The sequence below is a fragment of the Caloenas nicobarica genome, chromosome 5 (genome assembly GCF_036013445.1).
Source record: "Caloenas nicobarica isolate bCalNic1 chromosome 5, bCalNic1.hap1, whole genome shotgun sequence".
Taxonomy (NCBI): domain Eukaryota; kingdom Metazoa; phylum Chordata; class Aves; order Columbiformes; family Columbidae; genus Caloenas; species Caloenas nicobarica.
This window is the reverse complement of record NC_088249.1, coordinates 6472254-6499611: the sequence shown is the minus strand read 5'-3', so window position 1 is coordinate 6499611 and position 27358 is coordinate 6472254.

The following is a 27358-nucleotide window of genomic DNA, read 5'->3' as shown; positions in this document are numbered from 1 at the left end:
ACATGATCTAAGCTGCCAAAATATTTACTTTCTCCCTGAGTGATGTACAAAAGAATGAAAATGTAAATCATCTGTATGCTCCTTCAAATGCTCCTTTACATATAAACTGCTAACAAACTGCCTTTTACTTTCCAAGCTGTACACTGCAATACACAGAGAATGCTCAAAATCTGTGAAATGTAACCACAAGTATAAATATAATCCCAGGCACGATGGGCTTTAGACCCACTTAAATTGCAAAAATCAGCTTAACCAAACTATCTGCTTATATCTTTGGACTGAGTCCCTCAAATAGATAGCTCCCAATACACAGGATAAACCAAAAGACACATTATGAACTCAAATGAAACCATAAAGATTAGGGATAGCTAAGACTTTAATGTTCTTCTAAGATTCATTTGAGAGTAGAACCTTCCTCTAAGTGGAAAGGGGAGCTGAAAACCCAATAAAAATACTTGCACTTTATGCTGTATCTAATAAATGATCCTGTAACAAATGGCAATAGTTAAATAAGGCAAAACCCATTAAAGTGGTGGTGTTCTGCCCTGCTGTCAGTTGGCATAACTCCATATCTTCAATGTAGCGAAAGCCGATTTAGCAGCAGGAGATCTGGTCCACCGTGTTTGAAAAGAAGCAGATGAGCATCTTATCACTATGATGCAAGAGTCTTTCCTTTGCATTGTCTGCATACCTCTAATATATGGATGGCTGAAGCAACTTTCCACTTTTCAACTCACAGCCTGGTGAAACGAGGCAAATACCCATTTGTTGGCCATGACAGTCGAGATGCAGGGAGCAGACAGGACAGGTACTCTGGGTGTATATACCTCTAAGTGTTTCTGCAAACTAACTGTGTACCCTAACTTCTGATAAATCTGTATTTAAGAACAGAAATACTGTTGCTTCCTTCCTGGCCTGTAAGAAACACTCTGTAGTTTGGTATAAGACAATTAGGTGCAAGTAAAGAACCTACTGGGATCAAACAAGGAGGTGCATTGTAATTAGCACAAAATATACAGAAAAGTATTCTTATTTCTTGTGATGCTTCTCTTTAGTCCAGAGGGATCTTGAGAAACTTGACTGGGGTAATAGAAACCTCATGGAATTCAACAGAGATGTGCAAATTTCTGCACCTGGAATTAACTCCATTCCCTTGTTCAGGCTGGGATCTGTCTCAGTGAGCAACAGTCCTGCTGAGGAGGACCAGGGATTATAGTGAACGCCAGTTTCAGTGTAAGAGTCTACATGACCCACAGTGAGATGCTGAGTGAGCTGGGCTGATTTAATCCAGCAGAGGGGAGGCTAAGGCATGACCAGGGGACTTGAAAGGTAATTATGATGATTACAAAGGCAGACCCATTAGGACCAGACTACATAACAAGGGAAAATACCCATAAATTGCCATTTTGGAGGTTCAGGAGAAACTTTTTCTTCAGGAGAGTGCTGTAACGCTAGAGCAAACTGCATGAAGAGGTGCTATAACCTCCATCCTTGGAGGCTTTCAAGACATAGCTAGACAAAATCATAGCTGACCAGTAAATTTGACCTCCAGAGGTCCTTTCCAATCAACACTGCTCTGTCTGTGATTCCTGTAACAGATATCCTATGCTTACTCACCTTTCTCTGTTGGTAATACCTGCATTCTCCCAGGTAAATCGAGCTGTTATGGGATGTCATAGAGTTCTGACAAAACACAGTTGTCTTTGAGCCTCTAAGGAAAACTTCAGTCAGATATGTCTAGCCCTCAAACTGAAACTCTTTGGGACAACCTGTGTTACAGCTTTGCTTTTTTATTTGTATCGTCAGGCTACGGGAAAGCAAAGAAAATAAAGGTTCAAAATATCAATAGGATAAAAAAACCCCTCAACTAATAGTAGGGCAGCTTCTACTTCCAGCTAGAAGAACTTTGTCTCATTTGAAAAATGAGACAAATATCATTCATGATGAAAAGAGCTAACAACAGACCTTTGCTCACATGAATCCAAATGGGGGATGGGCCACAGGCTCAGCTGGTGCAAGTTCAGCATGTAACAGTCTGTACACATATTCTGATTTACACCAGCTGAGATATGGCTTTCTGCTTCTATTTTAATATATCAGCTGTAATAATAAATTTCTCCTTACTTGCCTGGTATGGTTCTGTCGAGATGTTTAACCACAGCAACGCAACAACTGTGTTTTTAGTGCAAACCACAAATGAAACATCCTTCGTGCCACATAAAGCACATCTTCCAGCCCAGATTGATTTTAGAAGTGTTAATTATATTATATAGTGTTGCAGGAACTACAGTAATTCACTTCTAAAATCCATTTAATTTCTTTTTAATTACTCATGTTTACCAATTCCTTTAGATTCAGAAAAGGCTCAAAATTGCAGCTAGCAAAGGAGGCTTGAAGTGGAATGATTAAGAACAGCTGGCATACACATAATTATCCTAGGCAATTTATTCCGCCTTCACCATTTCACTATAGCCGTGGTAATGAGGTAGAGCTGGATTCTATCACTTTTCTGAACATTTAGAAGTACCTCACTGCACAAACAGTTTTGTTGAAATAACTGGCAATAATTAAAGCATATAACACGAAACTCTAGAAGAAAAGGTGGCAGATTCTTTCCTGTACTAAGTGGAGCTGCCAGCCCCAGATGTGTGGTCGGCCTTTTCCATGAATGAATGCACACGAGTCTGAGTTTCTCTGAAAGACTACTTGAATGCAACTATAGCAAAAACCATGGGCAGCTTGTCATAGCTTGACAAAAGTAAGAATCAATACTAAAAGCATGTTGATTATGACAATATTTTATCTTTGGAAGCACATAGAAGTAAAGAAAAAAGCAGACAATGTCACGCCATATGATTTTCATTTAAGAAAAAAAAAAAACAACAAAAAAACCAACAACAAAGCAACTCTAAGAAGATCTATGAGCTTCACACATAAATTACTGCCTGAATCTGTCTTTCATTATGCAAATGGTGAGACTGGGTGATCAGGGTGACTCTTTCTGGCCAAGGATGTGTTAATCTTATTAACTAACTACCATCTTTTTGGACCTCTTTATTTTTAGCAGACATTGAACATTGACCAGTCACAATCTATATCTGCTGAGAAGTGTCAGTAGCCCCAGCGTTACCAACAGCTTCTATTCCCATGGCACACAGAAGCTGGAAGAAGATATCTCCTGAGGGCATTCCGAGGTGACATGACCAACGTCAGGAATAACCATCAGACACGGGTGACTGCAGAAATCCTGATAACTCCTTCTATAGGAGCTCTTCAAAAAATGAGCTGCCCCCGTCCAAAAAAAGGCAGTGAAACATGATCTCCTTCTCAGAAAATTTCACAGTAGAAGTGTTGCCATCATGCTAATTTACAGTCTCAACAGCCTCATTTGAAAAACAATAGCATTGTTTCTGATCATTCTGTTTTATGGATTTGCATAAGTTACGTAATGGAAAAATCTACAGTTTAGGGCCACTACAGCCCACCACTCTGGCCAGCTGATGGAGGGAAAGCTCACCATCCCCACCTGGACTGGTCAGCTGAAGGAACACTTCATGTCTGTGCACCAGCTACAGATCCAAGGACATGGTCTAGCGTGTCCTCACAAACACCATGAACAGTTGCTCTTCACACCAAGAAATTGCAAAAAGAGTGATACACAAGGCCTCCAGTCATCCAGCTTTATTTTTAGGGACAACTGGATACCTTGCCTATGCTTCCCACATACTGCAAGTAAGCAAAAATATAGGCAGGCAATATTCTTCAGTCTCCCCTTACTTGTGCCATTTCTTCAAGTTCTTAGCCCAAGACCTTCTTTCTTCTGTGGTCTCTGTTCTTATCACTCACTTGTTATTGGTTCATAGCTGCTATATGGAGCTGATTTCCTTTTTTCAATCAGAGGGTCTGTCAACAGCATTGACCCTTATTTATCTTTTCTTGTGGTTTTGACTGTCTCTTGCTCCATCTTTGTTTGCTCTTTTGTGACATTTCAAAGTACCGTATTCTGCTCTATATTACTCTTGTGAATACAAATTACAATTTTATTGAAGATTCAGCTTTTCTTCCTTGTTCCCTGTCTCACAAACATCGAACCAAGTTATTTTTGAGCCTACAGTTCGAATTCAGGCAGCAAAAATACATCTGCTTACTCCTGTTTTAGCTAGACAGACTTTATAGGATGCAGTCCAAACTTGATTTGACTTGGCCCAGTAGCTTACTTCACACAATAACATTAGCATTTCCCTGCATAAACTGAGACCTAGAGACTTCATTGAACAATGTCTTATTCTGCCAAAAAACCGCCACCATTTTTGTGGAACAGGTGCATATTCTCACCCCAAATTCAGATTTGTTTTCATATAACTTACCTGGGAATACTTTCAAATTTCTACAAGGCAATTTATTTCATACTTGTGGAGAGAGTGAACTGAAAGGTTTTTGGTTGTTTTTTGGTTTTGTTTTTGTTTTTTAATATTGTTGTTATTTTTCTTTTAATTCTAGTGGTTGTTATTTTCACTTTAAGTGATTTATTGGCATTTTGCATATTTCTTGCCATATGCAAATTCTGTATCTGTGGCCAGGTAGTGATTCAATTCCTCTTTATGTACCCAAAGGCACTCCTTATATTTTAGTTACGTAACCCCTGATTTAAATCTGCTTAATTGAGATGATATGTTTGAAGTCTCATCTGCACAGCTCTGAGTAGAGCTCACTAAATTTTCCTGGTTAGCACAAGGCTGTGCACTGATATAAATGGCACATTAAACCTTCCTTCCTGAAAACCATCTTTTTGTCACCAGTTGTCAGTCCACTGAGACAACCAAGATAATTTTCAGGATATGTCTGATGAAGATGTTCAAGTACAGAATTCTATTAGCTGTCTTCACCTTTGTTTGTTTTTTTGTTTAAACAATATTTACTTGGATACTTCTGGCTGTAATGTCGGTTCACTTAGCAGAAGTTTTACGTGAAGACATGTTTCACTAGACCCATTAGATCACCCTATTTTTTGGAACTATAGTGTTGCTGTGAATTGCACAAGATGAAGTACAACCAAAAAAAAAAAAAGAAAGGTAAGAGAAGGAAAAATTAACTGAACTAAGTGGCAAATATGGAAACACACAAATTAGCTGGTCCGAAGATTTTATTTCTATTAAGTGCTTCTTTTCATGGCTCTTGGATAGCCCTTTTCTCAGCCTGTATAAGTACAGATGTGACACTACAGTGAACTCTAGCTACACTCCAGACAGAATGAAAGCTTTAGCCCTCAACAACGGCAATTTCCATCCTTTCATCAAATTTAAATTTAACTTTTATAATGTTATAAATCAGTGTTAGCATCAAATATTGCTGTGGATAAATATGGCCTTTTTAAAATTAAATTAATGGTATGCATTTATCAACACCAACTTCTTTTGTTTAGTGAAGTGGAACATCACTTACTGAAAGCAAGATGGTCTTGGAACCATTTCAGTAGGGGTGAGTGTGCATGCAAGGACTGATAAGTACAGTACTGATTTCAGTTGCTCATAGCTTTGCCATAGTATCACTAAAAATTTTCCACACTGAGGATTCATATAAGACAGGTTGCTTAGGCTTTTTGTTTTGGTTTTTCTTATTGTAGGGCTTTTTTCTCTCTTTTTTTTTTCAGTGAAAACCAGTTGAGAACAAAGTTTAGAATTTCAGAACAAGATTAAAAGAGAACTAGAAGCATATTTTCCTTTACTGTCTTAAAATAACATTGGCAAGCCTTTTTGTTTTGCTTTGCTTTGCTTAGTTTCATTAGAAACCATGAGGACACTAAAATTAAGTGCAGATTTGATCTTTGGGGTCACAGCTCTGGCTTTGCCTGCTGCTGTGAAAATCCACCAAATTAAAAGGCTCAATTCAGTGGATCGTTCTGACTTTGACTGTTTATAGTTTTGAAGGTGGCAGCTTCAGTCTCAGAAGACTGCACAGCCCCTGAGATGTATGATCTCTCTTAGATGCAACTGGTGTGAAGAACAGGCCATGGCCCTGTTGGATTCTACGTTCTGCAGCCTGAAATGGTGAAAGTGGAGCTGGACTTTCTCTTCAATTACTGCTGAATAGCACTGTGCAGCACTTCACTGGGTAAACAGGTAGGCTGTATGAGGACAGCTAGGATGACATGCAGCCAAGATGAAGAGGATGAAAAACACCCAAAACATGAAGCACCAGTGGGGCAGTGACTGGGGCAAAGAGAGATGGAAACAAGAGTTTGGGAGGGGGATCCAGCAAAGTGACAGGATGGTGGAGAAAGAATGAAGAGACAAGACAGGGTCTGAATTTGGGAGAAGGGGATGAGTCAGGATTGAATGGTACAATAGGAAAAAAAGACCAAAAAAATCCAGCTTGGAGGGGTGGAGCTGGAGAGCTCTGGCTTATAGATAAAAGAGCAGAAGGATCTAGCAGAGATTTTCAGGGAAAAACAATGACGCTTTAGAAACTTCCATTATGACTCTCTGAGCATCCTCAGACACCCCAACATCTGGTCATGTTACTACAATGTTGAACACAATTAGTGAGAAACAATGTACTGGGGCTCATAGCAGGCAGTATAAAAAGCTTGAAACTACACTTTGTCCATCCAGGAGAAATGAATTGTGTCCACTGGGGTACTGAAGAAGACAGGAAGATTAGACAGTGATCAGTCAATTAAAGACTGTGTCATAAAAAGTCTGCAAAAATGGACCTTGCACAAGATCTTTAAACCTGGCAATTAACTTCTGAGTGTATAACTCTGCACTTGATGCTGTTCCTGGAAAGTCTTAGTTTTCTCTATAACAACTGGTCTTTTAAAGTAAGAGTTTTGAAGCACTTGGTGGTGGTTGCTTTCCATTGACTGTGAGCCAAGTACAAAAGTCTCACCCTTATATTACGTAAAAGTTTTCCTAAGGGCAGAAAGGCTTCTTCAGGTATGGAAAAGCAGAAGTGCCAACCAGACTACACTGAGGCACAAAACAAAATAGAAATAAAAGGAAAATCTGCTACTTTTTTTCCCCTAAAAATGCAATACAGAGCTATTTGGGACCCTCAGAGTATTTTAAATACATCTCACACTGCACTTGAAGTTATTCCCTTAAGAAATAGCTGATAATACTGTTTTCTTTCTGCTTTTTTCCTCTTAGTTGATGGATATAGACAAGAAAGCCTTTATCAGTAAATAATAAAGCAATTATTTTTAATGATTTCAATTTCTCAGTTGAAATAAAGAATGAAGCAATTATTTCTTTCCTTAAGATCTCTGCAGAAAATCATCACACCCTGTCTGTGAAACATGATATGTGTAACTCGTAGGCTTTTACTTCTACTAATAACAAAAAGACCTACCTTTACTTTCTACCATTGCTACCATTTGCAGAGATGGTAAATGCTGTAACTCCAGTAACTGGTGAGCTCATGTTAGCCTACCAAGTCAGATGAATTACTGTTAGCCTGTACTGTTTTGGATGGCACAGCTTTTGTTTAATCCTTAAATTCTCGCTAGATTTAAAATGTTTCCTACCTCCTTCTTTTGTACTGGACAGGTACTGTCTGCAACTACCCAAACTACAAGTGGCCAGACTGATTACAGAGGGCACCATGCAATGGACCCATTCAGTGGAGCTCATTATGCAGCACAGAACTGAACATTTCAAACACCATCAGTCATGTTAAGAGTGCCATTTTTGGTGGGTTGGGGTAAATGTAAGCATGCTATTAAATTCAGCTGACCTGGTGTTGCTGAATTAAACAATAAAACCAAAGAAGCTCTTCAAGCTACAGATTTCTGCAATGCATTGTATGCATTTACATAAATCTAATTAAAACACTGTGCACAACCCAATTACAAGCTATTCCCTTACAGTAATTTTTATATTTATCTAAGCCAGGCTGTGCCAGCTGTGAGACATAACCCTGGATTTGCAAATAGCTATTGTGTAACAGCTGAAGTGGTCATATAAATACACTGATGATTTTGTCTTTCTGCTAATGGGTCATGTACTTGTGAATCAGGACCATTTTTTGCCATATCAGGTTACTTCATTGACATATTGCTGCTGCCAGATTGCTCAGGAGATAAGGCACAACTTAAAAGGCAAACAGTTGAGAGAATGAGAGACAATAGAAGACCAGTGCCCAGGTGGCAAAGAGTGCCAGCACCATCCTGGCTTGTATCAGCAGGACAAGGGAGGTGATCATCCCACTGTACTCAGTGCTGGTGAGGTCACACCTCGAGCACGGTGTTCAGTTTTGGGCCCCTCACTACAGGAAAGACACTGAGGTGCTGGAGAGAGTTCAAAAAAGAGCAATGAAGCCGGTGAAGGGTCTGGAGTACAAGTGTGATGGGGAGCAGCTGAAGGAACTGAGGCTGTTTAGCCTGGAGAAAAGGAGGCTGAGGGGAGACCTTCTCACCCTCTACAACTATCTGAAAGCAGGTTATAGCATGGAGGGTGTTGGTGTCTTTTCCCAAGTAACAGGTGAAAGAATGAGAGGAAATTAATTAAGTCCGTAAATGATTGGCTTCGGGACTGGTGCTACAGGCAGGGCTTTGGGTTCTTTGATAACGGCTGGTTTTATAAGACACCAGTCCGGTCAGTGATATGTGGGAAAGGTTTATCCCACAGGGGTAAAAGGATGCTGGGACAGGAATTAGCAGGGCTCATTTGCAGGGCTTTAAACTAGATTCGAAGGGGGATGGGGTTGTAGCTGGGCTTGTATCAGTGGGGCAGCATGCTGGAATACATGAAGACCGGGAGGCCCCTCAGGCCCCTAGGGTGAAATCGGTGTACTCGGCTCACTCCCTGAAGTGCCTGTACACCAATGCGCGCAGCATGGGGGATAAGCAGGAGGAGTTAGAAACCTGCATTCGGTCAGGAGATTATGATCTGGTGGCATTAACAGAGACATGGTGGGACAGCTCACATGACTGGAATGTGGTCATGGATGGCTATGTCCTTTTCAGGAAAGACAGGCCAGCCAAGCGTGGTGGTGGAGTTGCTCTTTACGTGAGAGAGCAACTACAATGTATAGAGTACTGTCCAAGTGCGGTTGAAGAGCAAGTTGAGAGTCTGTGGGTGAGAATTAAGGGGCAGGCTGGCAGGGGTGACACTGTTGTGGGAGTCTATTACAGGCCACCAGATCAGGGTGAGGATGTTGATGAGGCCTTCTACGGGCAGCTGAGCGTGGCCTCACAGTCACAGGCTCTGGTTGTTATGGGGGATTTTAACTACCCTGATGTTTGCTGGAAGGACTACTCAGCCAGCCAGCCTCAGTCTAGGAGGTTCCTCCAGTGCATTGATGATAACTTTCTGATGCAAATGGTGGAGGAGCCGACTAGGAGAGGTGCGCTGCTGGATCTCGTCCTCGCTAACAAGGAGGGTCTGGTTGAAGCAGTAAAGGTGGGGGGCTGCCTTGGTTGCAGCGACCATGAGATGGTGGAGTTCAGAATCTCCTGTGGTGGGAGCAGAATACCGAGCAGAATTGCAACCCTGGACTTCAGCAGGGCCAACTTTGGCCTGTTCAAACAGTTGCTGGAGGAAATCCCGTGGGCAAGGCTGCTTGAAGGTAAAGGGGCCCAAGATAGTTGGTTAACTTTCAGGGACTGCTTCTACCAAGCTCAAGATCAGTGCATCCCGACGCGCAGGAAGTCAAGGAGGGGAGCCAGGAGACCTGCGTGGTTAAACAGGGAACTGCTGGGCAAACTCAAGTGGAAGAGGAGGGTTTACAAATCATGGAAGGAGGGGCTGGCCACTTTGGAAGAATATAAGACTGTTGTCAGAGGATGTAGGGAGGCAACTAGGAAAGGTAAGGCCTCCTTAGAGTTAAACCTGGTGAGAGGGGTCAAGGACAACAGAAAGAGCTTCTTCAAATACACGGCAGATAAAACTAACACCAGAGGCAATGTAGGCCCACTGATGAATGGGGTGGGTGCCCTGGTGACAGAAGATACAGAGAAGGCAGAACTACTGAATGCCTTCTTTGTCTCTGTCTACTCTGCCGGAGGCTGTCCTGAGGAGCCCCGTACCCCTGAGGCCCCAGAGGAAGGCAGGGCAATGGAGGAGTCTGCCTCAGTTGATGAGGACTGGGTTAGGGACCAGTTAAGCAATCTGGACATCCATGAATCCATGGGTCCGGATGGGATGCACCCGCGGGTGCTGAGGGAGCTGGCTGAAGTCATTGCTGGACTGCTCTCCATCATCTTTGCCAAGTCTTGGGAAACGGGAGAGGTGCCTGAGGACTGGAAGAAAGCAAATGTCACTCCGGTCTTCAAAAAGGGCAAGAAGGAGGACCTGGGCAACTATAGACTGGTCAGCCTCACCTCCATCCCTGGGAAAGTGATGGAACACCTTATCCTTGGTGCCATCTTAAGACATATCAAGGATAAGAGGGTCATCAGGGACAGTCAACATGGCTTCACCAAGGGGAAGTCATGTTTGACCAACCTCATAGCCTTTTATGAAGACGTAACAAGGTGGATTGACGATGGCAGAGCAGTGGATGTGGTCTACCTTGACTTCAGTAAAGCATTTGACACCGTCTCCCACAGCATCCTCACGGCAAAACTGAGGAAGTGTGGACTGGATGATCGGGTAGTGAGGTGGACTGCAAACTGGCTGAAGGAGAGAAGCCAGAGAGTCGTGGTCAATGGGGCGGAGTCTGGTTGGAGGCCTGTATCTAGTGGAGTGCCTCAAGGGTCGGTACTGGGACCAATACTGTTCAATATATTCATCAACGACTTGGATGAGGGAATTGAGTGTACTATCAGCAAGTTTGCTGATGACACCAAGCTGGGAGGAGTGGCTGACACGCCAGAGGGCTGTGCTGCCATCCAGTGAGATCTGGACAGGCTGGAGAGTTGGGTGGGGAAAAATTTAATGAAATATAACAAGGGAAAATGTAGAGTCTTGCATCTGGGCAGGAACAATCCCTGGTTCGAGTATAGGTTGGGGAATGACCTATTAGAGAGCAGTGTAGGGGAAAGGGACCTGGGGGTCCTGCTGGACAGCAGGATGACCATGAGCCAGCACTGTGCCCTTGTGGCCAAGAAGGCCAATGGCATCCTGGGGTGTATTAGAAGCGGGGTGGTTAGTAGGTTGAGAGAGGTTCTCCTTCCCCTCTACTCTGCCCTGGTGAGACCTCATCTGGAATATTGTGTCCAGTTCTGGGCCCCTCAGTTCAAGAAGGATAGGGAACTGCTGGAGAGAGTCCAGCACAGGGCCACAAAGATGATGAAGGGAGTGGAGCATCTCCCTTATGAGGAAAGGCTGAGGGAGCTGGGGCTCTTTAGCTTGGAGAAGAGGAGACTGAGGGGTGACCTCATCAATGTTTATAAATATATAAAGGGTGGGTGTCACGAGGATGGAGCCAGGCTCTTCTCGGTGACAACCAACAGTAAGACAAGGGGTAATGGGTTCAAGGTGGAACACAAGAGGTTCCACTTAAATGTGAGAAGAAACTTCTTCTCAGTGAGGGTGATGGAACACTGGAACAGGCTGCCCAGGGAGGTTGTGGATTCTCCTTCTCTAGAGACATTCAAAACCCGCCTGGACGCCTTCCTGTGTAACCTCACCTAGGTGTTCCTGCCCCGGCAGGGGGATTGGACTAGATGATCTTTCGAGGTCCCTTCCAATCCCTAACATTCTGTGATTCTGTAATTCTGTGAAATGGCCTCAAGTTGCACCAGGGGAGGTTTAGATTGGCTATTCGGGAAAAATTCTTCATGTAAAGGGTTCTCAGGCATTGGAACAATCTGGCCAGGGAAGTTGTGGAGTCATCATCCCTGGAGGTGTTTAAAAGATGTGTATATGAGGTTCTTAGGGACACAGTTAGGTTAATGGTTGGACTCAGTGATCTTGAGGGTCTCTTCCAACCACAATGATTCTATGATTCTAAAACCGTCACTTTGTATTCTGCTAGTTAGTGAGAAGGCAAGTTTGAAGAGGTAGTATCACCACTCTGAATTGCTCTTTTGGGGAGGCAGTCTTCCTCCACCGGGAATACAGGTGCAGTTGTAATACAGAGGACTGTCCTCCAAATCTAGGGGTCTAATGCTACATGTTCTGAATAACCTTATTCGAACGTTGAGGTTGAACAGTGCATCAATACTTAGATTTTGATGGGGTGGGATTTTAGCAGTGTTCATCAGAATTCCCCTGGCATCCTGTAAGTGCAGCTCCATCCCCTGAGTAATAGTGGCAAAAGATGCAGCAGGGACTGGCTCATGCCACTACTACACATAAATCTTTGTGCAGCAGATCTACACAATAATTGTGACAGTAATATCATATGTAAAATCTTTTCTAATGATAGATGAAATACAAGATTCAGGGAGAGAGAACAGCAGACTCAACTTTTCTTTCTAGGAGTAGAGCCATCCCTAAATCTCCTTATCCTTTCCAGGAGTACTTTGAAGATGTGCCCTTATTCAAGGCTCTCCACAGTTTATAAAGAAGAGCTAATACAGAATAATCCTTCCTAAGGTTGGGAAAAGGGGGAAGGAGCATAAATCCGGCTGAACTGTGTAAGGGAATTAGTAGAGTAGGAAAGCCCAGTTAGGCATATGCAGAGTCAAGGAGAGGAGAAGGGGAAAGGAGAAGACAAGCAAGCAGAGCACTGGGGAGGGTGATGCAGAGCCAAAGCGACTGCGAGCAGATCATGGTTGAGACAGCACAGAGTAACAGTGGGAAGAAAGGATGCAAGGGTTCCTCCAGTGTGTCAGTCACTATTCCATCCCTCTAAAGCCAGAATTGATGCTGTTGGGTGGAAATACCAGATAAATCCTCACCTATGACTCTTAATAAATTTCTTTACCTTTCCTTTCTCTGCTTCCTTGATGTCAGAGGCTCATAGGGACAGCTTAGCTGGCCAGTGGCTTATTATCTATCCCTACTTTCCCAAGTGATGCTTCAGCTCCCAGCGCGGTGACTGCAAGGCAAAGCTGTTGGCTGCAGAGCAGCCTGACGAGTAGCAGTCTCTCCTCATGCGACCTTTAAGCGTAGGCTCACTACTAGTGCTACAAGCATTCCCTGGGGCAAGTGAGATTCACGTGGCACCTGGGCACATGTACTACCCAACTCCGGGATTTCAAACTACATGCCATTTCCTTCAAGTTGGAGACAAGTTTATGAGCTTGAGCAGGCAATAAAAGCTTCTCTCCATGCTAATGATATGACCAAGTCCTAATGGATTAGTAGTTTTCATATCAGGTTAAGTCTGCATTTTTGCTGATAAAGACAGAAAAGTCACTCCTAATAGGCTTTCAGGTTTTGTTAGCAAAAATACATTTCAATAGAGCACAGAGCCTATGGGATATGAACAGGACAGAAAAGGCACTAACACGTTATGATGGACTGCTCAAAATCCCTGCTTTCCTCCAACTGGCCAGAACACAGCCATGCAACATGCAGAAAGCTATTGCTGTTGCAGAGAAACCCTGCGGGCACTTTCTTAGAAACCCATGTACAGCCAGCCCATCTCTGGTCTCTGCAGCACTTTCCAGAGCTGTTTTGCAACCATGGTCAGATATGAGACCCCTGGAGATGGGAGAAACATTCCCACTCACTTTGAAGATTTCAGGCCCTTTTGATACTAGAAGTTATTCTACATGTCTCTTTGTGAAGCCGCTGAATGAACAGAGATTCCAAACTCAATGCCTAATCAGTAACTCTTCACTCTAAAGAACTACAAACATTATTTTGGGATACAACAACAACCAGGCAATTCCTCCAGAAAGCTGCTTATGCCATACCTCTGCTGCTAAAGAAAACAGCGTCAGATGCTGATAGCAAGTGGAAGCAGCTGGCTTATGCTGTTTAGAGTTTATCCTTTTGTCCTGACTTTGTCTAGAAATGAGTTGGAGAAGTCTACAACAGAGTTGGAGAGGGAGTTATCGGCTAAGCGATATGGATGATGGAGCTCTAGCGCTTAACCTGGCTCCTTGACTTTCATTTAACTGCATAGAGATTCCCTAGAAGCCTGGAAAAGGATAAGGCATCACTGTGTGGTTGGACCACTCTGAAAGCACAGAGCAGCCCTGTGGTGCTGGAGAGCAAAGCCTGTGCTCAGGGTGGTGGCACAGCACAGAGCTGCTGCAAGGCTTCATTTGCAGGTGTGAATTCCTGGCTGTGGATCCTCTGCCCACAGCCCTCCGTGGGTATCCACAGGCTGAATCTCAGAGCCTCGATTCCCCTTCTCGGGCACCTCACCATTCCCATGCAGCAGCTCATTGTTATACATCCCACTGGGTTTTGAAAGCACGTTAAAGCCCCTGCACACCCCAAGCCTTTCGGTGGCTCTTTCGTGGAAGCAGCTCAACATACAGCACAAAACTGACTCAACCCAAGGGTACTTTGATGACATTTTGTACACGAGGCTGATTTTTTTTTTTCCTTTACCTTTTGGAAAATTTTCCATTTGCTATTTTGGACCTTAATAGAGTGACGCCATTTTCTATTTCAATCAGTGCTCCAGCTTGTTCCCTCACTTTCATTTCTGACTAAGTCTAAGGTAACTTTTAGAAAGGAAGGAGCAGAGATAGATGAATTATGGCACTTGAAGTCAGAGAAAAAATTTTGAAAGGAAAATGTAATTAAGAAATAAATTGAAAAATGGAAGCACCTGTGATACACTGGCCAGGAATGATTATTTTAGGGGGGGAAACCATCACAGGCAGCTTAATTCCATTTCATTCTGTTGCTCTCGGGATTTGGACTGTTTTCTCATTTATTTGGATAAAATGTAAACCTCTTCTACTTGCATTGTTAGATGTAATGAGTATTATTTTACATTTAATTAAAATACTGACACATTCCCCCGATGGAAAGTTTCCATCGCTCTTCAGAAAGTGCTAAGTCGTTTGATTTATAGGACATAGTTATTAACTGCTCAGCAAATAAATGAATGGTAATAGTTTTACCTGTTAGGAAAAGCACTACTGCTCCTGTAAAAACAAAGGTTTTAAAGAGATTGAAATGTCTGGAAGAAATTCAAGATAGGAAGGGAAAATACACAGGAGAGTGACTGCAAATTTGGTAAAGTGACATTTTGAGTGTTTGATCAATGACTGATACAAATATAATTTTACATGGAAATGTGAGTACGCTGAGACAGGAAGCACTGCTGAAACTTTATAAAATTTTGATTCAGTAGCTGATTACTCAGGCTGAAGTGGGATGAGTTGCAATAAAAATACTGACATCTGAAAACCTACATTAAGAGACTGATTCAAAGCTTACCAGAGTCTGAATTCACATGACATAAAAGGGGACCTTTTCTTAAGTGAGTTTGCTACTTTTCCAGTAGCGTGTAAAGTTGCTTCTTTGCTACAGGAGAGGGTGAACAGAGCAGGAGGCAAATCCAAAATTGATCCAAAGTCCAAAATTACAAGTCAGAAAAGGAGATCCCATAGAAAATCTTGTCTAGTAACACAGAAATACATTTATCAGATGGGTCTGGAGCCATTCCGTCACCACAGAGCATTAAAAATTGTCATTATTTTTTCCAAAGTTGCAGGAAACTTGTGTCCTCTTTTCTTTTAAATTATCACACACACACAGAGGGAATCTTTGGTAGAAATTATTGTTATGGAGTAAGAAATGCTGCCTGAATGTGTCAATATTCCTACTGCCTAGACAAGCTAGCTCTTTTCTCTTTTTTTCTTTTTTTTACATCTCTAAAGATAGAGGGATGTGTCATGTCTAATAGTTATACTTCAAATGACTTCAACATGCCCTAATTGAAATGCTGAGGAAAAACAAATCACTTCTGAACAGACCAAGACTACAACAAGTGCTACAAGCGATCTTGATTCACAACTTCTTAACAGCACTTTTGGTACACTGTTCACTTCTGTGCTATTATATATTTATCAATACAACCTTAATAGCTGAAAAAAAAGATTGAAGCTGCATAATTCCACCAGAACATAAGGGAAGCCAGAGAAATGGCTGAGATGACATTAATCTAGTTACTAGGCTTATTAAATCTAAAGTACTTATTTAAAGTAGAGAGGAGAATTTTAAAATTGCTCCAATTGTCACCAGAACACTAAGGCTTTGAGACAGCAACCTGCATAAAAAAACCCCAAGATTAATTTATAGCATCTATGTTGTCTTTAACCTCCCTGAATAACATGCACAGAATCTAGATAGCAATACATCAGACCTGGTAGGAATCCAGAACTGGTCTAGACAGCAAGGTTTCAAGTACTGATGTCTCTGCCCCCAAAGCTGGGCAGATTATTATGGATTTGGAAATTTTTCACACAGCAGTTCTAGAAACTACAACAGTTGAAAGTTTTGTGAAAGATTGTTTTTACAGTAGAAAATTACATTCTAGAAGATTGGAACCATATTGTGAGGACGGAAATGTTCTGAGGAAAATACCCAACAACGAGAAAGTGTTTTCAAAACAAGCGTTTCAATATTGTTGCAACCAAACAGAATCACAGGCTTACAGAATATGTGAGGCTGGAAGGGATCCCTGGAGATCATCTAGTCCCATCCCCATGCTCAAGCAGGATCTCCTAGAGCAGGTTGCTCAGGGCTGCTCATCTACAAACACTGTTGTTTCACCCATTCCCCTATAACATGGCCCATCTGCATTTTACATAAGTTCTCAGACGCTTCTGAAATGAACATTGCTGGTCAGGACCTTGGGTTTGTTAAGGTTAGAATACGAAGTTGATTGAAACAAGCACTGTTTTCAGTATATTTGGGAATTTATTGGCTGATACCAACAAATATAGCTGATTGAGGAAGTAGAGAAATCCTGGGCAATTTCAAGAATTTGTTTCCCTAATATTTGGCTCAGTGGAACCATGGGAAGACTGCAGTCTTTCACGGACTGCACAAAGTGGACACATTTATGAATGGTTATTTTTAATACAGTAGCATGGATTAATACTGCGTTCTTACTATGTTTCTGTGCACCTCAGCCTTTGGGGATCTGCAGAGCAGTCCAAGGCCACTGCTCCGAAGGGAAGACACAAATGATTTCTTCAAATGACCACTTGATGTCACTTGACACCATGCTAATAAGCTTGATGAAGCCCAGTTCTGGGCAACAAACAAATGTTCTTCGAATAAGGTGTCTGAAAATGGGAAACCAAGATGCTATAATGTCTTATAAAAAGCTCATATTTATTTGTTATGGGTTTGTCAACTGATCTTGTAAACCAGTGTGGATGGCTGCTAAATTACTCACAAATACACAATCTCTTCTTGTCCAGAGAAGCACTGGTACCCGCTTTGTCTTCCAGAGACTCTAGAATTAATCACTGAGACTAAGACCTATTAAGTGAGGATATGTTCTCTACTTCTTATGTGCTCAGTTTTGAAGAAATGTCAAAAAGGCACAGATGTTTCTAGATTACTCTTCCAAAAATAAGGATCCATTAACAATCCAGTGCCACTAGACAATTTGAAAGCTTTGGCTAAGCCCTGGATTTTTTTCTCTCCCCTGCAGCCTTATTCCTTACCAACATAGTGAATTTCACATTTCCCATGCATATGAAATACCAGTTCTGAAAGCTAAGGCAAGATGCCATATTTCCTAATCTATCCAGTCCTAAGTAAAGTCAATTATTGTTCCCTGACAACATTTTTCATACACCGGCATGACGTGAATTCTAATAAATTCACATAATCACAGCCTTACCGTTTCTCCTCTCCTACTCCCCATTTATGTACTGCTGCAACATTGATTTATCTGTGACAGAAACCTTTATCCTGAGGCTTGTATATGTTCGTTTTGTCCCCTGGTATTCACCAGTCAGGTGGTCTTGCCAGAAAATAGATCTGTCTGTAAAATAAATGTTAACTCAGGACATTTTCAGTCTCAAAGCTGGTTGAAACATTTCAGCCAGAAGAGATTTTCCTTACAGTTTCATTGAAAGTAAAATGCTCCTCTGGATACTGTTTTCAAACTATTATTAGATAGAAAAAAGTAAATGACTTATTGAGGTTGTCTCATTTTGTTTTGAAAATGTCACAAGAGATTTGTTCTTACTTTAATCAAAGCAAAATGATTGACTCGTATTGAAATATACTTATAAAATATTTTCGATTGTTTTTGCTGCCTTTTTAGCATTTGAGTGACTCCAAATTCCAACAGTTTGGAACCTCTATTTCCAGAATTTTGAAGAACAGAATAGATTCTGCTTCTTGTTTACCTTTCAGCATTGGCATTTATCACAGAAAGAAAACAGCTATCTCAGTAATACAAATGTTAGGCACTTGCTCTCCTGTATGAAATGTTTTGTCTGGAGACCATACAGTCTCACCGGGGTAACAAGCTTTTCCTTGGCAAGGTAGTCTAAATCAATACCAACAGGACAGTTGCACAGCTCATTTGGTGTAAGTCAGCTGAAAGCTGCAGAAACTCAATCGTTATGCTCAAGGGCTGTCTAAAAACCCTCCAGGTATCTCATTTATGATTCACTGTGCCCTACCAGCTATCACTCTTCCTGCCCTGACCGTCAGTTCTTGGCTAGTGCTGGAAGAAGCTGTGGTGGATCCTTCTGTGAGGACTTCTTCAAGAAATGTGAGGGAGATGTGGAACCTTTCCAAAAACCTTCAAGGATGATGAAGTGATGCATTTGATCTCAACAACTGTCTGTAGCAAATTTACCTCTCCTCAGTGGCTGAGCTCCTGCTTGCTTTACTGTATGTCAAGCCAATAAAAGAACCCCAAAGGCTGCGTGTCTGAGAACACACCAGGAAGTTTTCTGCAGAACTCTTTGGTAATATAGTGCATGGAGCCACAACTGGGAGGAAGCATCCACAAATATATGTTGCTGTAATATTGAGTATAGCCATGCTGACATCTGGTACAAGGGGAGGAGGGTCGGGAAGAGGGTCAGGCTTGCAGGTTTCTGCATCCCACATGAAGCAATTCAAACTAAATTCGTTGCGTAGAGAGTCTGGCTGTAAATTTGGGCTAGCTGTAACTCCTTCAAGAGGACAGAGAACATAAAAATGACTTTGCAAAGCAGACATAAATGCCTGTTAGACATTTTAACTTCCCCTACTTTCCACATAAACTAAAAGCTGGAATATTTTTAAAGATAAAGATGCAAAGGTGCCTGAGATAGGTACAAAAGTATCCTCTATGCTCTTCTGTCTGGAAAGGGATGCCTCAAATATTGCAGTTTTTATACTTGGGGGCATTTCTAGATTTGTCTGCCTATACCACTGCTCAGACCTATTTCCAAAAGTTCTGGTCCCAAAAGAAACAAAATAATAATAATATTATCATAATTAACTCTTTTCCTTAGGGAGGTAACTTTAGACACAAACTACTTTACAGCACCATCTTCTCTAGCTGGTAGTATTTGCAGCTCTCTAGTGCTTTATAATCTTCATTTCCACAAACACTGAGCATATATTGGTGATTTATTCCTGTAATTATTGTGCTCCTGAAGCTGTACCAAACGAAGCATGTAGTTCTGTGCTAAACATTGCAAGTTAAATCCCGCAAGTCAGGAAGGAGAAAAAAAAAAAGCTATAGAAGTCTATCTAAAGCCCTTGCTTGGCTGTCCATCAAACAAGATGGTCTACAAGACAAAGATGAGAGCAGGAAGCACATGCAATCCATCTTCTTTCAGTGTAGGTGGTGCATGCAAGTAAGTTATTTATCTAGTGCTTTAAATTGTGTCCCTTGGCCCATTGTTTTAAAATGAGAGCTCACAAGAATTTCTAGACCTAAGAAATGTTACTATTTCATTGCAAATAGGAATGAAAACTATAAGCATTTTAAGAAATTATGAAAATAATTCTTAAAGCCACTTTCTCTTTGTTGCAGTCACAGAGTTGGCTTCTAATGCACCCAGAGATGTGATGATGGTGAAAACAGAGACTTAGATAATGACTCTATCCTACCAAAACAAAATATGCTACAGAAACAGAAATGATAGAACCATCTATTTGTATAGAAAAGCATATTTGTAGATATTTTTTAAGGTATATGTGCAAGTACATTTACTTGCTTAATTTGGGACTCCTGACTGCAAAGTTTTGGTGCAACTCAGTGCAATCTTAATAAACAATGAAAAGCAAAAATCACCCAGACGGTGAATCGCTGGACCCACTGGCTTCAGAACCAGAACATGTCAGTGTTTTCCCCCATCAGGTTAGCAACCTGAAAGGAAGTGGGTTTTTCATGTCCCTACATGAAAATAAGACCACAAAAGGAGAAACCACTTTCCTGGACCTCAGCTTAGTTAAGTCATTCTGCACAGGCTTAGTTTTAGGCATAGTATATGGCACGTTCACAGCTGAAGGTGGGTACATCCCTCCGCCCTTTCCTACACCTGGACGCAAATCTGAATGTCACTAATTTAGCTCTATCATGTTGTGTATCAAATCACCATGCACCTATAATAACTCCTCTCATTAGTAACAGTTACACTACATTTTCCTTTCCGTTGTCTTTACTTCATCTATGTTTCCATTCACATTACCTCAAGAAACTCTTAGGGCTAAATCCGATCTCAGAGAGTTGTAAATCAGGCAGCACGGTAAATCAGGTGTCCACACTGGAGTAACAGCTGTGCAAATGAGATTGAAAGAGACTTGCAATTTCATTCTATGAAAAGAAGGCTCTCTGCTTTTTCAGCAAGTTAACTTAGCCTTCCTCCTCCTGAAAGATGACCCCATTTAAATATAAATCTGGGAGGAAGTGGAACAAGCCTGCGCAGCATGCAGCCAGCTGCAAAAGCAAAACAGCAATAAGAATTCCCCCAGAAAGCTGAAAACCTGTCAAGTTGTACTAGCAATAGTTAATGTTCTGTTGAACACCTTTGAACTGTGATGAAGACAGCTTCAAGAACACTATTGCTTTGGATAAAATCACAAATTAAAATTAAAAATTGTGGCATAGGTTCACAGCTGTGTTTCACGTCCATGCTCATTTAAAGGAAGCAGACTTGAAGGCGGTTGTGGAAAGCAATTTATTTACTAGAGGTACTCTGGCTTTCCACCCAGAGGTATCGGGAAGCCGCACAGGTAGCTCATTAGGGTTCAGGATATATGGTAATTCTGTTGCAAACATTTACCTTATAACTTCTCACATCAAATTCTTGCCAAAACTTCCTATCAACATGTATAGTCAATTAGTGGGGACAGAGAGCAGGAAATGCCACCCGGAGTTTTCCCTGGCATTGATCAAATGCAACTGCGTGTCATTTTGCATGATTCTCTCTCCCCAGGCAAAACTCCATTAAAATTTTGGAAGCAGACATGCCCAAGAGCCACATTAATCACTCTGCAATGGCACAGTGCAGATCTCCAGCGTGCTGCAAACTAATGGCTGTAACACGAGCTTCTTCAGGAGCTAATCTCAGGATCTCCTGGCCGTCTCTGCAGTGACATGTGAGTGCAAAAAGGAAAACAGAAACAAACAGCTAACTGAAGTGATCTATCTGAGTTAAGACCCTGAGCATAATGAAACCAGCTTCCCTCTCTCTGCCTCTCTAGCTCAGGAGGTGACTTATACAGTATTTGTCATACTGCACATCATAGATGTGCAATCAGCATGTGAAGAAGTCACATTTTAGATTTGTGAAGAATGGATGACGCAGACCGTGCTGTGATGTTCTGTATATCTTAAAATTCAGTGGAGTGGCTGTGATCCTTGACCCTCCCTGAAACGGCCTGTGGCTCTCACCATCCTTCTATGTGTCCCAAGTGTCCTTCCATCCTCACTGAGACATAGCTCCCACAAAGGGTGGTGCTCTGGGGTACTTCCTTGCTAAACTGTCCTCATAGTCAATAATTTTGGTGCAGAAGTCTCCGCGTTTTGCGAGAAACACAGGCTGGAAGTGACAACCAGAACCCGCCCCTGAAAGGAAGCAGCTTTCAGGAGAAGCAGTTCGGAAATGGTGGTTTCCCTTTCCACTTGCCAGAATCAGATTTCTTTGTTGATCAGGTGTTTGACACAAAGATAGATCTCAGTAATTAATATCTTGTGTCAAGTTCATCTTACATTGCTGAAAGAAATAATGTGTGTCACTGTGATTCATTTGAACTACTGAACTCTGTAACATTTTCAGAAGGACAACACAGGATGACTGTATTTACAGGGCAGAAAACACCGAAAACTACCTATTTATTTTCCTGAGAGCTTTCCTAGGGCACACATCTGCACAAATTCAATTTACAAAGGGTGTTTGAGAGCCAGGATACCACTCTAAAGGACAGGCTGAGAGAGCTGGGATTGTTCAGCCTGGAGAAGGCTCCAGGGAGACTTTATTGCTGTCTTTCCGTACTTAAAAGGGGCCTGTAAGAAAGATGGGGACAGACTTTTTAGCAGGGCCTGTAGTGATAGGACAAGGGATGATGGTTTTAAACTAAAGGATGGGAGATTCAGGCCAGACATGAGGAAGAAATTTTTTTACACTGAGAGTGGTGAAACACTGACCCAGGTTGCCCAGAGAGGTGGTGGATGAACCATCCTTGGAGACATCCCAGGCCAGGCTGGACCGGGCTCTGAGCAATCTAAGCTGGGTGAAGATGTCCCTGCTTATGGCAGGGGGTGGGACTAGATGAGCTTTAAAGGTCCTTTCAAACCCAAACTAGTCTATGATTCTATGAAAGCACTATGAGCATAACAGACCTCGTACTCTTTCAGAGGGATACATGTTCTTCCCAGTCCCTCTGGACAATCCTCTTTGCACCCATTCTGCTCCCCACCTTTCCCAGTGCTCCTCTTCTTAGACTCCAAATACTCCTCAGATTTCATTGACCTTGCTTAGTGCACACAAGACTAGATGTGAACTACCTATTTGTCCCTTCAGACCATTTGATTTAGCATCTGTTCAGCCCTTTTTTGGCCTGTGACATTAGCAGTGCAAGGACAGTGAAGGTAGTGAGAAGCCAAGCAAAGGTCTCTTCCTACCCTTTCACAACACATCTGAGCCAAGTAAGTCTCATGCTCAGAAGACTACGGCTACTCTCCATATTTGGGAGTGCAAGTTGCCTTAAAGGACATAAAGAAAATGTAAACCACTGCAGTGAATTAGGAGAGGGAAGAGTGAAGGCAGTGGGCACTACAGACTAAAAAATCAGGCAGCATGCCCTTCAGCAGTCACTGAAAATGTGGGTGAAAGCAACAGGACAGAAGAGATGCTTAATAAACTAAGGAGCTCACAGGTTTCCTGCCTCCTTCCTCTCTGTTGGTTGGTAAAGCTCAGCAGGCTGAGTTCTGTCTACAGAGTCCCTATTTTCTGTCAGACACAAAGGGGATGTTCTTACTTTACCATCACTTTCTGAGGAGTTGTTGCAGTAGTTTCTTTATCATATTATGTTCCTTAGGACTTGGTACATTCATTTCTGAATATTTTATCTATGTGCCACATGATGCGTCCATCCCCAAACACCTAGAAGTACATTGAGATTTCCAGACAAACACCTCGAAGTACATTGAGATTTCCAGACAATCTCCGTCCATGACCCAACAGAGGGCACTTGGCCCTGAAAGCGATGGAGATATATGGGGAGAAGAATTCTTTTGTCTTCTCAATCAGATGCTGCAGGTAACATCCAGGCAGCCTAAATTCTGCTCAAGTCCCAGTAATGATGAAGTCTGTCTGCTCCTTCAGCACTGCTTAATCCTTGAACCTCTACAATGTCCTCTAAAGTGGTCAGAAGGTTCCTTGGGCATCCACAGGAAAAGGCAATGCTTTCTTGGCCAAACAATTGTGTTTGGGCTTCCAATGACTCAGACTTCTATAGCCAGTGAAAGATACACTCAGTAGGTTGGTTGCCGCCTTCCTTATAAGAGCCAACAATCAGAGGACTTGGCCTGAAATAACCTCAGCTGCAGGTCTTTGCTTGAAGGGCTTTCAGTCCATCTCAGCTGCCTGTGTAAGAGTGACCGAGCCACCTGGCTACTGTGGGATGGGGTTGTTGAGTGGGTGAGAGTGGGGGGACACTTTCAGCCTTTCCTGGGACACTGAGTAGCCAGAAGCACGGGAATTACAGGGCAGTGGGAGAGCACCTTAGAGACAAAGTGACTGTAACTCCCCAGTTTGGACACAGATGCCTCTGCATGGTCTGGAGATGATCAAGTTGGATCTTCTCTGGGCTGCATTTAACCCAGCCCATGAGGGCATCATGTCAGATGCTGACAGCCAAACTACATCTGTAGCTGGTGCAGGACCAAACTTCTCCACTGTTCAGGAGAATTGAGTCCATTGAACCAGGTGAGAGGCAAATAGCTGCATGAACCTGACCTTTACTTTTCAGAAAATATTTTAATACGTATATTGCATTTCTTCAGTTTAGTTCTGCCTAATGATTTTCCTCATACCCACAGAAGTGGGGCAACAGTCAAACAGGCACTAATTCATGTAATTAAATTGGTTTAATGTCCTCCTCCGCATCACAATAAAATTTGAACAGAGTGCAAAAGAATCTACAGATAGTACACTTATATCGAAGTGGAAGAAAGAAAATTCTTCATTTATCAGAAATGTACTAAAATAAGCACAGCAATATCAAGGCCAGTTAGGGACGAAGTGATGTAAGTCAAAGACATAATAAGCAGTCTTCTGTGATGCAGTTTATGAACAATTAATCACCACACTTTGGCCACAACAAGAATACAGTCCAACAAGCTACTAATTTCAACTTTACCTTTGGATTTCTATAACCAACTCATATTAATAGAGTCAGGACTTAACAGTGGTGCTAAAATGAGCTATTTCTAATTATTCAAACTCAGAGCACTTTCTAACAAACACATCAAATATATTAAACTGAATTAATTTTCTTTTATGGATTCCCAACACTACTAAAATCAGTGGAGCAAAAAAAAAAAAAAAAAAAAATTCTGCTGAAGTGACAGCATGAAGCAGTAACCAGCTACAAATGTGAAGATAATTTATGCTCCTTTTCAGTCCTGTTGGGATTTTTTAAAGCTCAAGTACTCCTAATGTGCTCCATGGTCTGTGCAGGACTGGGAATGTTCTGGAAGGCATGATAGGATGGAGAAGGAAGGGGATCTGCAAGAGCTGACAGCATGCAGAGATGGATAGAGTGAGGACATGCAGTCTGGAGGCTTTGGTAGAGCTATAGATGGTAGAAACCGTCCAAAGCCAGAGCGGCTGTGAAGAGTAACTTCTCACCCAAGTTTGGAGAGAGCCAGGAGCACTAGGGTTCATTATCAGGGGTCAGACCTCCCTGCATGAAGAGCCAGTCACCAGGTAAAGGGACGCAGATGATTCGTTCTGCTATACTCGTGGGCATAGGGCTGCACCACACAGAGATGCCACCTTGGAGCTGCATCGGCACAGCACCCCCGGCCAATGATTCCTGGTCTGTGAAGCACCATCCTGACGGGACTAAACTGTTTCCAACTGTACTGACTTTCAGGGAAGCAAGTCAGTGCCTATGACATGCAGCATCATCAAAAAGAAGTACATTAATATAAAATACACAGAGATGGCGTCTACTACAGGAGGCAGGAAGGGAGCATGTATATTGTGCGTTATTTGCTTAGTGCACTAAATGAACAAAAACCCCATGTTTACTCTAAGAGATCATTGTAGCAGTAGAGGAATTTGAAAAGCCTCTTCCAGACAAGAGAAACCAGGGTGAGTGTGCTGGAAATGCACAAACACATCAAGTACAAAATGTATGGACACTTGAGAAAGGCTTTGTCAAGAAATAAACAGACAAGTGCACTCCTAAGACTTCCCTGATCTTTCCTTCTACAAATCAAGAAGATATGCAGCAGAGATGACAAGCCTGGGCCTGGTTTCTAGTGAGCTGGAAGCCCAAACTAGTCCATGGGTTTGTTTTATTTCTGATTTCAGACTCACATTCCTGGCTCTCAGGAATGAAGCTTCTCAGGGAGACGTTTAAGAGCAGAGCACAGCAGCTGGACATGATATTCCTCTCTTCAGGATTACAGAAGGTGAAACACTAAATGAAATGGAATTGCAACAAACTCAAATCACCTTTTCCCATTGCAAAGATGTTTTGAGGGTTCAGACTCTTCGATGGGCCTAATGGAAAAATACAACAGGCAGGTGGTCCCAAACTACCATTTAGTGATCTGGGTACCAGCCCATCATTCCCTGCTTCCTGCCAAAAATTTTGTCCTGAATGACCCTGAACACTAACATCCTGCTAAGGTCACTTTAAGCCAGGCCATTCCATTAGTGCTGTTATGTCTCACTTGTCCTGAACTTGATGGGATACAAGGGAGGGAAATGACAACCAAGCAAACATTGGCTTCCTAGTCTGAATGACCATACAGCTTGGCGCAAAGCCTGAACTGATCATCCCAGCTCTGCAGCAAGTCAGTCTCAGTATTCTGCAACTTACCCAGAGGTGTTTTGCAACTAAAACACACAAAGAAATTCCTGCTCCAATGATACAAAGAATAAATACAGATTGTGATCTCCACTGTACAAACTGGAAAGAGAAGAACTGGAGAAAGCTGATTGAACTACACCACACAAGCAGCTGCAGGCACTAACCAGTACACAAAAAGGTTGCAAGTAATACCATGGTTATGAGGAACACCAGGTTTGCAGGTACCTCTGCTGCAGATCACCTCTGCACATGAGGTCCATCTAGCCCCATCACTACTCTGTATGGGTTGGCTCCATCTTGGAAGAGAAGAGTCTGAAGCATCAGCCTTCCCTTGCATTTAGCATTCTGTGGTGTCTGCACACGGTGGCCATTTGTTTAGGATTTCCAGAAGACCAAAAGCCAGAGCTGCTCACTGACTGCTTGATCATGGCCCAGTACAGCACAGCAACAAGCTGCCTCTAGGAATGGTGGAGCTGGCAGGCTGAAATGGGTGTCAAAACTGAGATCTGATGAGTAGCACATGTAGGGACTTGGGGACAGGACAAACACTCTTATTCCCAAATGCATTATTCAAAACATGATTTCTGTCCCTGAATTTGGGCAAAAAGATACGCCCCTCCCTCTCATACCACTTCATTTTTCAGTATGGGGTAAGGCAGAGGGTTTCTGGGCCACCAGCTCACTTGTCCCAGCAGAGGGAAACAGGAAGAGAGTGTCTTCTGTTGCATGATGAGCACCAAGTTACTTGATGGAGACATGGACTCCACTTAAGCTTGTGTGTTGGGAGCAAATCCCTTCACAAGTCAGCTAATGGGGACAAATTCCTTGCACCATGGTAAAGGAAGGGAGCAAATGCTCTTGTTTGTTTAAAAGCTCCATCATCTCGCCTTGCTCAGAGGATCCTCAACTTCTGTGTCTTATTTCCATGTGTTAAACTGCTCAATTTTGCTATCCCTTCCTTTTCAGGAAGACCAGTTGATTTTATCATATACACTCCTAGTTATAAACCAAGTAATAGTAGCTAAACTTGCTGGCAG